We start from the raw sequence: 17,443 nt of genomic DNA, 5'->3' as shown, positions 1-17,443 counted from the left end.
CACAAAATATTGTGTTTTGTCAAAAGTTGATTTTTTTAATCACCAAAAAATCTTGCACACAAATCAGATTTTGGTGATTTAAGTGTGGATCTTCACTAAATGGATGATGACATCTAATTTGATCAAAACAACTTTTTTTACTAAGAGAAACGGCTCTAGGTGCAAAAACCTAGACTGCCCTTCAAACGGTCTAGGCCCCATCCCACTACCCCAAACCTGTTGGGTCTTGATCAAAACAACTTTTTTTTTTTATGATCATTGATCAAAACAACTTACATCAATGAAATCCCAAAGAGGGGTATGAAGATAAGGATAACTTTGGGGATGAGTAAAACCAAATTGTGTATCCTTTGCCGAATGATCAAAGCTGGGTGTATTCTCAAGGGTTTTACTAACTGGAGATCAGATAATGTGCAGTCAGTGATGAGGAGTTTTTCTCTTGGATTATCCAAAAAAAAAAAATCAATAAGGGTTTTTGATTGGGCAAAAGTTCCTGCAACTCTAGTATTATAAAGATGCAAACTAATCGGATGTGGGCTGGATCGTGGCAGATCCGAATCCAAAACACAAACAAGAGATCCCAAAGTGAATCGTACCCTATGTGGCAGGGTTGAATCCAGATCCCAAAATGCATGTGGCAATAAGTATCCAGTACAAAAAGATTAGAAATTAACAAGCTTTTTACATGTAAAAAAACATTTTGCATCAGATTTCAATCCGAATTTGAATTAGATCCGATCTTAAATACTGATCCAAATCTGAAAATAACTTGAGCTAGCAAATCCCAATCCAATATGGTGCAGATCTTAGTAATGGATCTGAATCCAAAATTCTGTTAGATTCCGATCAGACATCGCATTATATCTAATCTATTTGCACCACTGCTAATGAACATTCACTGTTTCACAATTACTTTGACTTGCCCTACTTGTGCCTCTCCTTGAAGAGCAACGCAACAATGGATCAGCCATGACCCATGAACCCCCTGGAACAAAAACTCTACTTGGTCCAGGACACCTTTACACCTGGTGAGCAGTGTCCAGACAGAACTGCTCTACACAATCTTATCCACGCAATCAAACAGGCCAAGGCCGCATTAAGTTTGATTTGAAATAATAATACTTGCAGGCTTGGGTCTGTCTTAGACTAATTAATCCTAACCTAATTACTGGGCAAAATAATAAGCTTCAATGCTGTCCAAGTCCTAAACACTGGGCATGTTCCGACCAGGCTTGAACATACCTGATGTTGATTAGTTCCAAGAGGTTCATGGGGCCCATAAAACTCAAGCACCCAACTAGGGTTGAATCAGGTATTCTTTTGACCCTAGTTCATATTTGAGTCATAGTGAAAAATATTTCAAATATAACATGATTGTATTGCGATGTTCACATTTTAAATGGTAAAAAAATTGAGAAATGGCTATTTTACTCTTATATAAATTTTTAGTAGTTATTTTTAATTTTAAAATTTATTTATTTTGCTGATAATTTTTTTTTGTTTTGGGGAATGGATCTCATCCTAACACGGTTGGACACTTACCTTGTCATGCACAGTTAGAACATTATACCAGAACTGCCTTAGGTAGAGAAAATGGAGAGGAAGAGGTGGGAAAGTGAGGTAGAGGAGAGATAGAGAATAGAGGGAAGAAGTTGAGAGAAATCTTAACTTTAGAGGCATTTTAAAAAAGAGTCATTTCTTAACTTTTTTTTTTGAAAGTCTAGCTGGGGTTAGGCGGACCTCTACCAGAAAACGATCGCCCCATGTGGCAGAGAGATTCGATCCTAGGTCTTCAGGTTGACAGAACCTAGCTTACCACATGAGATACCACCTCGGTGGTGTCAATTCCTAACTCTAGGTGCACCAAAGAGAAGCCCAAAGACTATCAGACTCAATTCATTAAGCAAATGAAAAAAATAAGTACCTACTTATAGACTCAATCGCTCAAGTACAATGACTATTGTACCCTTCACCCATAGGCTAATGCCTCCCATGTACATTTGACCTAATACCCCCTTACAATTATTGACCCAAACCCATTACAAGTAGGGGTGGCAATCAGGTCGGGTTGGCGGGTTGGCGTGTCAGCATACCTCAACCCGAACCCGACCCGTTTATTAAACGGGTCAGCTGTGGCAAACACGAACCCGACCCGTTTAATAAACGGGTAACCCGACACGACCCGCCAACCCATTTAATAAATGGGTTGGGTCGGGTAAACGGGTTTTCAGGTTCGCGGGTCAGGTTGGTGGGTCGGGTTGGCGGGTTGACGGATCGGGTTGGCAGGTAGTCAGGTTGGCGGGTTGGCGGGTTGACCCACCCGCCTAACCCGTTTATTAAACGGGTCAGCCGGGTTGGCGGGTTGGCATACCCCCAACCCGAACCCGACCTGTTTAATAAACGGGTTACGCGGGTCGACCCGTTTATTAAACGGGTTGGCTTAAGCCCAACCCGAACCCGCCTAAGAGGCGGGTTGGCGGGTCGGGTCAGAAATTGCCACCCCTAATTACAAGTGTAGTCAACCCTCTCAATGAGCCTTAGGTGAGTTAGACTAGCTTAATGAGCTCCTCCTCTCATGGGTTGCTATCATTCTACCACGGTTCCAATAGCCTTGCCCTCAAGGCTAGTGTAATAGTAATAGGAGGTGGTGTTGGGCTGATCTTCCTTTATCTTTACCTTTTCTTAGCTGCACTTGGCATTCTTGTACATCATGGAATGTTCCCCCATTACATGAGAGCATCTCACCTCAAATTACAAGAATTTGCCAAAATACAAATACATGAGTTTGCCCCCAACCCAAAACATGAAAGTACATCCTTATTTCATCATTTTTATTTACACATTTGTATGTGAGGTACTCTCATGCCTCACCTCCAAGGTGAGAACCCACAAAATGAGTGTATACATCTTCCTTTTGCCACGGTGAAAATGCTTGGAAACTATGAGAGTAGACCTTTCTCTTTTCCCTTGACTCTTGCTTACATGAGGTGGCTTCCTGCTTCTTGATTGCTCATGCATCAACTTCAATTCTTTCTTAATAGGAGACTCAAGCATGTGGATTTCTTTTATCTTTTTAAAGACAAGCTGGGTTAGGTAGACCCCCACCAGTTATTATTCAATGTACCACTGAGGTTTGAACTTGCAACGTCCCACCACAAGGAGACCTGCACTGATAGCTCCTACCAACCATGCTGAGCCCCTGTTGGTAAGCATGTGGAATTCTTGTTTAGTTGCATTTAGAGAAGCTTGTATCTCTACCTCTTCATTTTCAATTGGGAACTTCATTGATATCTTTTTGAAGTCCCAAGTGATAACCCCTAAGTCTTGGAGTCATTGGACCTCAATACGGCATTAACTCCTTTCACGGGGATTACATAGAAATCCAACTTGAAGTCATTACCCTCAAGGTCTAGAGTGATGGCTTTTTTAATGTTCTTCCCCCATTTGGAGGGATGGTCTCCTTTATAGCCACTTTTTTGCACCCGATCCGGCCTACTGGTTCCTTGCTAGCTTCTCCTCAGCTAATCTAGCCAATTCAAAGCATTGTATAACATTAATTGGGTGTGCAGCTTAGACTTCAATTTGAATGTCATACTTCAACCCCACAATGAATGGGCTAATGAGAATATCCATTGACTATCTCTGGTTACCAAATTACTCAAACTCAGCTAAATATTCTATAACATTTTCAGTTTGCCAGACACTAGAGAGGGAACCATTGTGGTTCACGAACACCGAAGGTCCAAACTGGATTGTGAGAGTATTGGAGAAAGATTCCCAAGATGGTGTACCAAAACTAGACTCAAACCAATTAAACCATTTAATCACATTCGCTTCCATGTAAATTGCGGCAAGGTACACACTCATTATTTGGAGTTTAAGCAATTATGAAATATTACTCACAATGGCACAACCAACTAATAGGATCTTTGCCAGAAAATTTTGGAAATTCTAGCCATCTTTGTATTTATATCTCCTTCTTTTAAGATTCTAAGTCATTGCTATGACTCAAGTTGGCCATTGGGCTTGTTGGAGTCTCTTGATGTGTTTGGGACGGCGTAGGTCCCGGTTTTGCATCATATTCATCAATTGAGTTAATTGTGTAGTTGGACCATCTATTTTTCCACAACCGACTTACTCCGCCCATTTGACTTATTGTTGATCTTCATGTGCCCAAGCTACTTGTGTAACGTTAAAAAGTTTAACCCAAAAATACAAAATTTTCTTTTATGTAAGGCTTGATCAATGGCATTACTCTAATTAGACTAAGCACTAGGGGGGTGCTTGTTCAGAAGCGCTAGCATATATTAGCTCACTAGAACTAAGTTCAAGAAAGAGACAACTAAGGACAATAACTTTTTATCAAAGAAAAACAAAAATACAATGAAAACAATCATTTTGGTTCTGGTTAAAAATTTTGGGCGAGTTACAAGTAGGGTAACACATCATGAGACTGAATCCAATTCTCATATTGGACTTGGGTCTAAGTCCAAACCATGAATCGATTCCAACATAGGAATTCGAATCTGAAATATTAAAATAACAATACAATTCATGAACAAATTTAAATCATTCATAAATTGATTTATAAATAATTGTCAAACATTTTAACAAGTATTGGTAAATCATAAACTATTGGCAAAACAAAATTCCAGATCTAAAATTGTTGGTTCTTGGCACCACTCGCAGCATCCCGCTATCGTGCTAGCTAATTCATTCATTACCTGAATATTTGAAATATAGGGGTCTGACTCATCGAGTCTCAGTAGGAACACGATAATCATGTAGGTATATACAAAGATAAGCATACATGAAACATACATCATTCATAACATAACCAATACAACATCATATCATAATGCATTCGAAAGAACAATTATAACCACTAAATTCATGCATTCAACTGGACGATTTGTGCAACATGTTATAAAATATAAACATATTCATAATTAAGCATTTGAATTATTTGGGGCATAAATCAAACAAACCTCAACTTTAGAGAATGTTAAAGACATAAACCAATTCAAATATGCTTGCAATCAAATATGATACATAAACCAATGCATAATGCATGAGGTAACTTTTATCTTCCATATTGCCACTTACTTTTAAATGCATGAACATATTATAAACAATTTAAGTTTTCTCCTGAATCAAGACAATACTAAAGGTATTTTTACCTACATACAATTTGTATTTTATTAACCTGCTTTGCACATGTTCCTCCGAACGATATCAAACATCATCATCCAAATTGTCAAAGGGAACCATCATCCCAAGCAGCTAAGAACATCATTACCATATGCCATCACTACTTGGCATCATCAAACATCATTACCCTAGCTAAATTCTTAGTATACCAATACACTATCAGTTGAAGCAACCACACCATCCCCGAGTCTCAATGGTGGAAGTCATCTACTACCATAGCTGAGTTCACGAACCACAATATCAAGTTCTTGAGAAAACAATACCATAGAGTTTAGTATTATACTGTCTCCCACGACATCCATCCAAGGATTCCAATATCATCAGAGGGTAATTAATGAGTGAATTATTAGTATATTGTTTGGGTATCTTTTTTTTACCTCTTTAATTTTTATATGTTCTTTCCACCTAAAATATTTTAAATCCATAATATTCATAGCATGCAATCATGCCACATGAGTTCCATCTAGCTCAAACAAGCATATCACCATGATTCATCTGATTGGGCAATCTCCCAGCTCGGATACATCAGGATACCTATCATCTGCCAATTATGTGTCAATATATGGAAGTGTGTTATTCATCATATGCATCATAATAGAATTAAAACTTGCATTCAATAACATTTTTTATAAAATACTACACTAGCACACAACCTTAATATGCCCATATGTTGCTCACCATCATGCCACATATCATATTTGTGCACTTATGATACCACATTGGTTCTTTTAAGCCACTTACTTATTCATGAGCATAAACATGTGCACGCATGATTTTGATGTCTTATAATACCTTATAATATCACATAACATCATATTGCATATCATAACACCATGTTGAATATCAAAACATCATGTTTTACATTAACACATTATTCTTCACATTATAACATTATGACAAAAATTTATGACATAGCATTCAAACAATGTTTTAAAGTGATGATACAATCGAATTGACTCCATAGGCACATATATATGTCATGTGTTCATTTGGTTCACTTTTGGAAGCATGTCATGTTCATCTGGTTCACTTTTAGAACCATGTCATATTCATCTGGTTCACTTTTGGAATCATGACATGCATTTAAATACAATGATCCAATTTGGGACTTTTAACACAAAAATTTACCTAACATTGTAAATTATGTCATAAATCATCCATAAAGACTTTCACAGAAAATTCTCACATATGTTATATGCATACATGCAAAAACCCAGAATTTAACTCATTATAGATTAAAAATTAAAAATTTTGTAAGCACAAACTGTTTTCTATTCACAGAACAGTCTTGTCCAAATATATCTTTCCAATAAAAAATCAGCCATAAATCATACATAACAAATTAAATGTTGGGATTTTTCTTATGGATGTCTTGATATATCTAATTCAAGTTTTCAAAAACCTAGAGTTATATTCGATTTTAGCAGAAAACTAAAAATCATGTAATAACTGTTGTTTTTGTTATTTGACAGTGCAGGTTCTAGAAAATCACATATCCTGGTGTAACTTTCCTGGTTTTTCATTTTCAAACCATAAGAAATCAACCTTCAAGATTTTAACCGTATGATTTTCCATATACAGACTAACATATACAAAAATCTCAACCATAAGATTTTTACAAAAATAAGTTGTCTCCAGAAACTCCCTATCAAGACAGGATTCTTCTGTCAAGTTAGAGAAGGCATATCTATCAAACTATAACTCATCTGAGTTTCAGATTTGGACTGGGATTACTTTTATATGTTTGAAACATCTTCACAATTTTTTATGATTTATGGGCTCACAGTTTTGGAGAACCGAAATTATCTTTATGACTGGTCGGATCAAAATACATAAAACAGAATATAGATTTTCAAGAATCAAGAACTTCATGTTTTTCAACAAAAATATAAAGAAAACACATCCAATGATTTTGATCCATTAAGAACACATCGAATTCATGCATATAAATATGTAATCATGTTGTAAATAAAAAAATATGACACATGTCATGAATCTATATCTCAAATCAATCATTTTACCAAAGAGAATACATTTTTCTCAAAACCAATTTCCGAAAAAAGATTTTGGGTCTTTTAAAACCTTTGTACATGACATAATTTTATATCCTACGTAAATCTAGGTTGATATATGTGTTGATACACATCTGAGGATCATCAGACGACATGCTCATGTATCCTATTACTATACATGCATACAAAGTTATGGTGTACCTTCCGCAAAATCAAAAAATCTATCAAAAAAGTTTTTCTTGAATTTGTATTTATCAACCAACCCTTCCTACGTATGCACCACATTTAATGAAGTTGTAGCCACCCCTTGAACCACCTTGGGGTTTCTCTCTATTAGGGTGGGGCATGAGTGTGGAAGAAAGAAGAGGGAGAGAGAAGAAGAGATAGGGATAGGGAGAGGAAGAGAAAGAGAGAAGAGGGAGAGAACAAAACATGTGGGAGAGAAGGAAAGTGATTCTCTCTTTAAATAACCATTTCCAAGGGGTTCTTTAATCAAATTATGAAACCCTTTATGAGATCGTAGGATTTTTAAATAAATTAAGGCAACCTAGCTAATTTAAAACTTCCAATTGATTTTTGACACTTATCTAATTATAAGAGAAGGAAGGCGGGGACGACCCCACCATTTGGGATTGACATTGTTGAGACCTTACCTAGGACTCCAAGATTCAAGGGGGGATACATCAAGGGCCATCCCACCCTATGGGTCCTCTTTATCATATTTAATTCAAAATAAATCCAAATTCAATCCCAAATTAAATTTACATTGAAATTCATTCTAAATTAGAATTCAAACCCAAATTGAAATTAAATCCCTAATTGAAATTCAAATCAAATTGGTATTCAGATCCAAATTAAAATTAAATCCCAAATTAATTCAAATCCAAATTGAGTTGAAATGCAATTATCCAAATTAAAATCCAAGTTCAAATGAGAATTCAAACCAAAATTGAAATTTGAATTAAATCTAAATTAAAATTCAAACTAAATTGAGACATAAATTTCATCTTTATTTATTAGAAATTATAAAAAATTCTTAGGTGTTACATCTTGACTTCGGGTCATCATTGTGTCTCACTTAAGTTCCATCCAACTTTGTGAATAAAAAATTTCTACTCCTAAAAATTTGCTACCAGATTAAGGGTTTATGTTAAGGTTTAAGGCTAAAACTTGGTTTGGTCTTAGAGGTATATGAGTTGGGTAGGTTATGTAATGTTTTTGTGATTTATGGTAAGGTTTAGGTAGGTGAAAAAAGTTGTACTATGAAAGTCTATTTTGTGACAGAATTGATTTCCTATAGTTATAAAAAAGTATGTTCTGATAAATTAGACATAACTCTAGATAAAGAATGAATTTTAAGGTGTTGTAAATTGAGTTACGTTAAGGACAAATAGGGCTATCTGAGTATAAATTTTCAGGTTTAAAGGTTGTAAACTTTGAAAGTTTACAAATGTGCAACTTTAAGGGTCTTCATGATTGGTCTTAGAGAAACATAATATCTCAATTCTAATAGGTTCTTGTAACACCTCAAATTTTCAAAATAACACTTTGTTCAAATTTTTTGGAGTATTTTTTTCTTTGCAATAGAATTTAGAAAAGACTTTATCAACGAAAATAGACGATAGTTGATCATCGATTTTAGAAGATGTCGGGCGAGTCACAAGTATGTGGTCAATTACTCATTGTCTACTAAAATATTACATTTAAGCAAATAAAAAATGAGCTATTTGTTATAAACAATACTGCTTAATAAAAAAATATTAGATAAATTGGGTTTGTAAATGAAATGTCTAACGAAGTCTAGAGAAACCTTGGATCTTGATACCACCTTGCTCTGTATCGCATACCACATGTTTGGTACTTGTATCCCTCATAAAACAGGGTCAGAACCATCCCTGGTCTGGTAAAAAAGCATAAGTCTAATAACTATAATATGTTGAAGACATACAAGGCCACTCCAAGGCCGCAGTTGAAAACATCACAACTCAAGTCTCCACAACTTAGCGTATAGGGATCCCACAGACTAAAGCAGGAGCTCTTCGAGCCTAGCTTAGCCATGCAAATACAATTTGGGTCCTTCACCCGATCAATCCAATAGTGTATCGATATCAATACCTTACATAAGGTAATGCATGAGTAGTACTAACGTACATTCATTCATTAGTGTACCTATGACTAATGCAGTATTTTGATAATTATAAGTTCACCTACTAGTATGTAGGAGAACCTAACTTTGGCGTCAAATGAAGTCATTTGAGTGTTTCTTATGCTATGTATTTTTGTGCTCAGATGCCTGAGTGACCTTGTTTGTAGCGGAGCAACAGATTTTTGTCGGGAGACCCCCACCAGGCCGGTTTAGATGCATCCTACAATTGTAGTAGGAGGTTCAATCCCTAGGTCTTAGGATAACCCGACTTTCTAACCTTCGAGTGACCAGGAAACCACATGAACTCTTTGATTCATAAGATAAAGTATGTCACTTGAGGTGGTACCATCATCATCTTCCTCAATTAGTGTAAGTCCTGAAGGGGTTCAACAACATAATTTTTATTATTAGAACATCGATTGTCATACAGGCAACCAACGTGTTCTGTACAAAGAGAAATACGAACCCAACCACAATTAGTTTTTCAAAGCACGGATCAGTTCTTGTGTGGACATGGACTATCGTTATGTTTATTTATATGCATACAGACATTACTCTTGGCACCTACGACCTTCACGAGTGCTTCACCCCCATTATAGTTGGATAACCAACTCTGGCATAATGGCGCTCACGAGTATTATTTTTATAACAATAGTTTATAGAGGTATGCATAATCAACGATCACTTTTGATTGACTGCTTGAGCGTATTTAACCACAACAAGCACTGGCTTAACAAGGTACAATAGTTATTCTGACATAGCAGCCCTTACGTGTATGATGCCCTTGAAGGCAAAAATGGAACGAGCCAAAATGGAACGAGCCAAAATGGAACGAGCCATCCTGGCAGAGTTCTAACAACGAGGGCATCATCGTGTCATCCATACTAGCTTAGGTGAATATTTTGCCATAATTTTTGGCAGCATCTTCCATTTTTAACGAAAAAATGCTACATTTCTTTTTAGCTTGGAGAACACCTTGTCAAAAAATTTGACAGCATCTCCCCTGTATAACAGGGAAAATGCTACCTTCATTTTTAGATAGTTATGCACCATTGTGTATAGGTTGTATCTTCTCATGGTTGATCAGAAACTTAGGCCTTAGTTAGGTCTTATGCTGGTGATTTAGATGTTTACGTAAATGCGGTTTTGCATAATCTGAAGCCTTTCTAATAAGAGTTTCTTCCTTAAACAATGTTTTGAATACGATAAGGTTTTTGAATCGCTTTGAGCGATAAGGATCAGTCATCATTTGTATGCTTATTACAACATAGTTATATTTATTAAAAAATAGAAGTTTGTGCACATAACAGTGCATCGACAAAGTAAATAGCATAAAGTAAGAGCATGTGCACATAATAACGTAACGACAATGTAAAGTGCATAAAGCAGAGCCTGGTGAATGAAACCACGCATCGAGCTAAGTAACTTGTATATATATATATATATGAAAGTAGTCACAAGGATATGGGTATGAACACCGAAGCAAGCTTGCGGTAGCTTAGAGAGCATGAACCAATGACTAGGACCTTATGATACGTAATTCACCATAAATATTGAGAAATAGTCCTAAGGATACATGCATGAACACCGAAGCAAGCTTGCGGTGGCATAGAAAGCGTGAACCAAGGACTAGGACCCAATATCATTTTAGAAAGGTGTATGGTAAGAAAAATATGACCGTATACGATAGTTATTTCAACAAATATAACTTAAAATAGAGGATGACATGCAAACCTACCAAAAATCTGGTAGATGTGGCTTAGCGCAAGCATAGAGGTGCTCCAAGGTCGTGCTCGGCAAGCTCTTATGTCTGATACAATTACAACCAATAGCGTCTTGTGCAAAACTCATCGGGGCAAAGAAACACAAAAAAATCTAGAGAAAAAGCTCTTTTCTAAAGTGAGTCTTTTTCTATAGAGAGGAGAGAGGAGAGAGGAGAGAGGAGAGAGGAGAGAAAGCTAGAGAGAGAGGGGAAGGTAATTTTCTAAAAAGGGGAGGGAGTCCTATTTATAGAGGTTGGGTGTGGGCCCCACCCCAAGAGATAAATATGCATTTTTTTATTTCTTCCTACGCTTTTTGAATAAGGACGGATATGTCTCTTATGGAGTCTACCTAGACATTTCTATGAGATATTTATGTGGAGCCCACACATTTTTTTGGGATTTCACTGATATTTTTTGCAAAAAAAATGAGTATGCCATTCTCTTTATCTTGACGAGACGAAGCAGATTTTCTCTGCATAATTCTCTCATTTTGCCAAATGAGCCCGATATGGCTCCCTAAATGTTTTGGGTGTATATCCCTGAGGATATATGTGTCCTAAGTATAATTGACTCTGTGAAATCCCTTTGTTTCACATTCTAGGTCAATACGATAAAATTATGCAAAAAAACTTCATATTTTTATTTAGAAGTTTATTAAAAAATTATGAATCTTACAGTTCCAAAAGAACTAAAGCTTCTTTTACTTCAAAAATCTAATTTATGCCAAATAAAATGATTTCACAATCTACACAAATTCAACAATCTATACTAAATTTTGCAAAATATTTCTATGTCAAATTTTCTTTCAATTTGATTTTTCAAACTTAGAGTAATTCTATCAAATATTTTAGCATTAAAATTTTTGAACTTAAACTTAGCCTGACTTAAAGGAGCTTCTGATACTTATCTGAAATCATATTTTAACGAAATAAAATTCTACAGTGAAGTATAAAATCTACAAAATCTATCATCTAAATCTCAAACTCAAAGAATGCATGAGCAATTCCAAATAATATGATATTTCTGATGTGTTTTTGTAGATCTATTTTGCTCAAGAACTAAATAATTTACAAAGATATAGTGAACTTTCTAACTTCTGGAATCCACTTTCAATTTTTTTTTCTAGAAGTATATAAACACTCTTAAGGATCTATACACCAAATTTGGGCCCCGTTTGATATAAAACTCAATCAAATTAATGATGAAAGTGCACTAAAAATTTCAAAAATTTGACAAAAAATATAATGATGATCAAAAGCAGTTATGTACAATATCACGACTTTCAACCCTTTAAAATGCCCCCAAATCACCTTCAATGCATTCCAGATCATGCATACTCTTCATTTTCATCAAAGTAAACCTGACCTACTAAAATTTAGCACAATCCACACGAATTCAATGATGAAAATAAGACTTCACAAATTTTACTTTAATTTGACTCTAAGAATGATGGATCTTGATGATTTGTCTTGAATCATCTTTGATCTAGTAGATTTCCATGAACTAAACATGATTAAAAGTCAATATGATAAATTTTCATGCAAATTATGGTGCAACACATGAATTTCTTCAATCTTACGTGAAAATCAGCTAGTCCTTCAGTACGATACTATAATTTTTTTGGATTTTGATCTAAGAGATATAATTTCGCTATTTTTTTGGTTTTTGAAGGTGAATAATGGATCTAAATGCTATGATACCAAACCTTTCTTAGATAGAGAAAAAAAAGAGGAAGAGGTAGGAAAGTGAGGTAGAAGAGAGAGAGAGAAGAGGTTGAGAGAAATCTCCACTATAAAGAAATTTTAGATAAGAGCCAAATCCTAACTCTAGATTCATTAAAGAGAGGTCAAAAAACTACTAAAGTCAATTCATTAAGCAAATAATGGATGAATACAAATGAATATGCATGAGCCTATTTATAGACTTCATGGCTAAAGTATATTAATCATTGTACCCTTTACCCATAGGTGTGGATGTGCTAACTTTTTTCCAAAATTATGGTTTTAAAAAGATAAACAAAGTTTTGAAATTAGATTTGCAAAAAAGTGGGTGCTCGACTTGCAAGTTGAATGCCTTTCCGCCCCAAGTGGAGAGGGATTAACTCCAACAGGATTGCAAGTTCTTGGATTGGATCTTTCATGTATTCGGGTTGTGCATACCTTCTAGTGGATTTTTAAAAATAAAACACAAGACCCTGGTGGTGTTGGATACCATTGAAGCTCGAGAAAATGCGAAAAACATAATGGAATGTGAGACATGAGATAAAACCAAACTAAAATAATAAATAAAGTAAAAACAAGAAAATAAAGAGGAATCAGAGAAAGAGAGAGTGCTCACCACGGGCTTAGGTAGTCCTCCTAAATGGCTTGATGAGCGCGACATGATTCTAACAGAACTTTTGTAGGGTTGGGGCTCTATGGACCTGGGTTCGCAAAATGGACCTAGTAGGCTAAGACTAAGGACCTATGTATGGATCAGGTAGGTTTGGTAGGCTCGAGCATAGTAGGGATGTCTAGGCTAGACTAAGCTAACCTCAATGCAGCGGACTGTTCTCACTCTGATCTAGGCTCTCCTCAGGTCTCTCTCTATCTTGAAGTAGGGGGTAGGCCCTTATTGATAGAGTTTGAGGTGGATCCTAAACTTTGTATCTCATATCCAAGATCTAATTTCTATAGATTGAGGGTTAAGATGTTCAGATCCAGCAGTTGTGCAACAACTGTGATTTGATTGGTTGGTTGTTTGAGGTATTAGGCTCTATTAGCCCAAACTCGGTGGCTTATCTTAAAAGGTATTTTTGGTAATTGGGCAATATAAGCTTATGGCAGGCTGTGTGGGTTTATTTTTTTATTAGAAAAGGTTTAACCATGAACTTTTGATGGTTTTAGTAAGTAGGATAGGCCTTATCATTGTTTCCACATGTGTCCCAGGCCAAAATGAGCAATTTCCTATCAAACAAGTGAAAATTTTGAACTTCTTGTCTAACTCTATCTAACGTCGAGCCAAAAATATCATACAGAAAGTGGATTAGTCTGACAACAAGATAGGGTTTTGGACCCATATCTAACGACAATACATCTTGTCTAATGACAATTCAAGGTTGTCTAACGATTGGTATGACAGTGTCTAACAATAAGTCTGATCTTCTAACTTTTTGTCAGACATAATAGGCAAAACTGCTCTGACATGCTGACATATTTTGGTGAAAAACCAAATTGGATCAATTGGGGGTCAAAATCATACTCAAAGTGTACCTTACCTGAAAATAGGTTTTTTTAGTAGACAAATCAACTTATTTTGGTCATAACTTTGTTCTCTGGTATCAAAATGGCTTGATTTTTATCATGTTAGAAAGCTAAGACTCTATAGTTTTAATCTCCTTTTGGACAAAAAACTTGAGAAGGTCGTTTTGTATGCCAAAAGTATAGTGAAAGTTAGCAGTGGGTTGGAAAGATTCAAGGCAACTGGTTTTTCAAAATGCAACCTCTGACACAAGACAACTAGGTCAAATTTGGGGTGTCTACAAATTGTCTCTCTTTATTATCGAGCATGCAAAGCTCGGTCGATGACTATAGATCCAATTTTTTGAAAGATTTTAAAAATAGGTTTTTAAATGTATATTTAAAAAAAATGGATCTAGATATTAGATTCTTAAGAGACAAGGGTTCTGTTATTCAAGAATGTAAGCCTTTTCTCCTTTGGTGAGTAGGGATCAGTCGATTCAGGGCTAAAACTTTCGTTCTACGGTTCCTGACATGCGATCCGAAGTGTCTCGACTCTCTTCTCCATCATGTGAAATTGCAAGATAAACATCAGTACTACTCAACATGAAAGACATGACATCATCATCTTCAATACACATCAACTATATATTACCATCAAAATCCTCTCTTCGAAAGCTAAAGCGAAACCTCGTCTCTCCCTTAACCAACCCAATTTTGTGTTTCATCAATTCAACATCATTAAAAATGTTACTTCTCAACAACAGTAAAGTTCATCAATCCTCATCATCAACATAGTGATAGTAAACCCTTACCTTTTCTGGATTCATCGTAAGTTAAGCTTTTACAAAGTACTTGACATTAAAAACTTAAGCAATAAGTACACTTATAATACAAAAACATGTATTGATGTCATGTTAACTGGAATAGCATGACAAAAACAACCAACAATACATGACTAAACAGGAAAATATACAACTGTATAGCCATCAAATAAAAAAATGCATAATATAAATGAAAACATGACAATGTTTGGCAATCTTCTACATGATTGCATTGAACAATCCACACACATGCAAATGGTGATGTTATTGTAGTGCAAGCGTATGTGTACATCACATTCAAGCAGTATGAATTTTTCAACTTCATAGTTTGCAAAACATTAACAACACATTTACAAATGAAATAATGAACTATCAATCAATTCTGCAAAATAAGGTCGACAACAAAAAACATATTTATAAGAAATGATACAACCATGAAAGGCCTAACAAAATCTCATAGGGATAGGCGGAAACATTTAATGAGAAAATATAGATGCATATCTTACAAGAAAGACCCATCAAAATCTCACAAATGTAGGTTGACAACATCACACAAAAGGAGGTTGACAACGATCAGATGAAACAATGCACAATAACTTCAAACAAGAACATCAAAATTTATCGAGCGAAAGTGCAAAAGAACACCGACCAGAGGAAAACCGTGGCCAAAAAAATATGTCAAAATAGTTGATGGCACTATCGCCAAAAAAACATACTGGAAAACTTGTCCGAAAAAGTGCAAAGGGGTAAAGTGACAGGGAACCAATAGAGATCTCTTCCACAGGAACTGGTGTATAGCCGACCAAAAAACAACTTTTCAAATTAGTTTTTTTTTAAAAAAGAGTTCCACCAAAAATAGAGTTTCACAAGAAACAAGTTCCACTTGAATTATAAAGACATATGAGTTTAGCTAGAGGCCTAAGAGTTTCACTGGTAAAAGAGTTACGCTGAAAACTTGCATTCTGCTGAAAAATGTTAACACATCAGAGAGTTTCACCAATAGCTAAAGAGAGACACGCTATTTAGACTTAAAAGCGAAACTCGTATCTGTATAAAAGTAGAGTTTCACTTATGTGTAACCAAAATCTATGTATGCATTTTCAGTGGAAGGATGCCATCATAAAGATCCAAACTTTTGCTATTTAGATCCCTAGGCAAATCTTAGTTACATTTTTATTTGGACTTTCGCAAGAAAAGACTTTCGAAAAAGTGTGGTGAGGGTGAAAGCTATTTATTTTTTATGTTCCAGCAAAAGGGTAAAATCATTAGAAATATCTTCATATTCAACAAAAATCGAGTGGGTGGGTATTCCAAGAATATTGTGATATCTTGTGGCTATGATGTGAAATAGTGTTATTCTCAAGGGTAGTACAGTCATTTGTTGATATAAAAATTTGGTACAAGTTTTTACTAGACATTGATACAAGATCTTGGTATGTAGTTTCTTTGATGATGGTGCGAGTTTTAATGAAATTGAAGCGGATTTGTGGAAATTAGATCACAACATTGTGTGGTAAGAATAATATTAACATAAGTTGAGATAAAAGAAATGCTAAGAATAAAAGCAAAATCTGTGACTTTAAAAACCAAAATATCACATAATTTCACCATGTATAGATACAAGAGTGAAATAATGTCTCAAGCTACATGTAAAAGCAAAATATTTTTAACTTTTAAGGCAATAATCAATCAATCTCAAACTAATATGTCAATGTCATAAAATGCTCTCATAAGATTTTGTGTAAAAATACATGCAACTATGAATATGATATCTTGTGTGTCTTCTCAAATCTCAACCATGAAGTTAATATAAAAGGTACAAAAACCAGATTTAGATTAAAGAAAAAAATTAACCTCCCATGAAAGCTTCAATAGAAGTGAGAGAACCCAACTGACAGTTTCAATAGAAGTAAGATAGATCTACATATACAAGAACAGTTTATGGGGGGTTGTGGAGGTCTTATCATCCACCTTATTTGAGAGGGATACAATGATGACCACCACCAGAGGAAACTAGGTTTGGTATTTTACTTGTACAAAGGACTGGTTTCTTATATTCTTAGAAACGAGTCTCATATGCATTGAGAAACAAGTTGCCTGGTGCTTCTGAATCTGGTTTTAATATTTTTGAAACTAGTTTCACACTAGTACTGGTATTCCTGGAAGAGATACACAGGGCAAAATAGAGTTTTTATGCAACTATGGTCCAATCACCTCCTAACTAGAGGGGACTTAAATTCTCAGTACATAGTAAGTATAGGTCCGGTAC

Source organism: Nuphar pumila, chromosome 5 (genome assembly GCF_984573655.1).
Source record: "Nuphar pumila chromosome 5, dmNupPumi1.hap1.1, whole genome shotgun sequence".
NCBI classification, from domain to species: domain Eukaryota; kingdom Viridiplantae; phylum Streptophyta; class Magnoliopsida; order Nymphaeales; family Nymphaeaceae; genus Nuphar; species Nuphar pumila.
Note: the sequence above shows the minus strand (reverse complement) of the source record.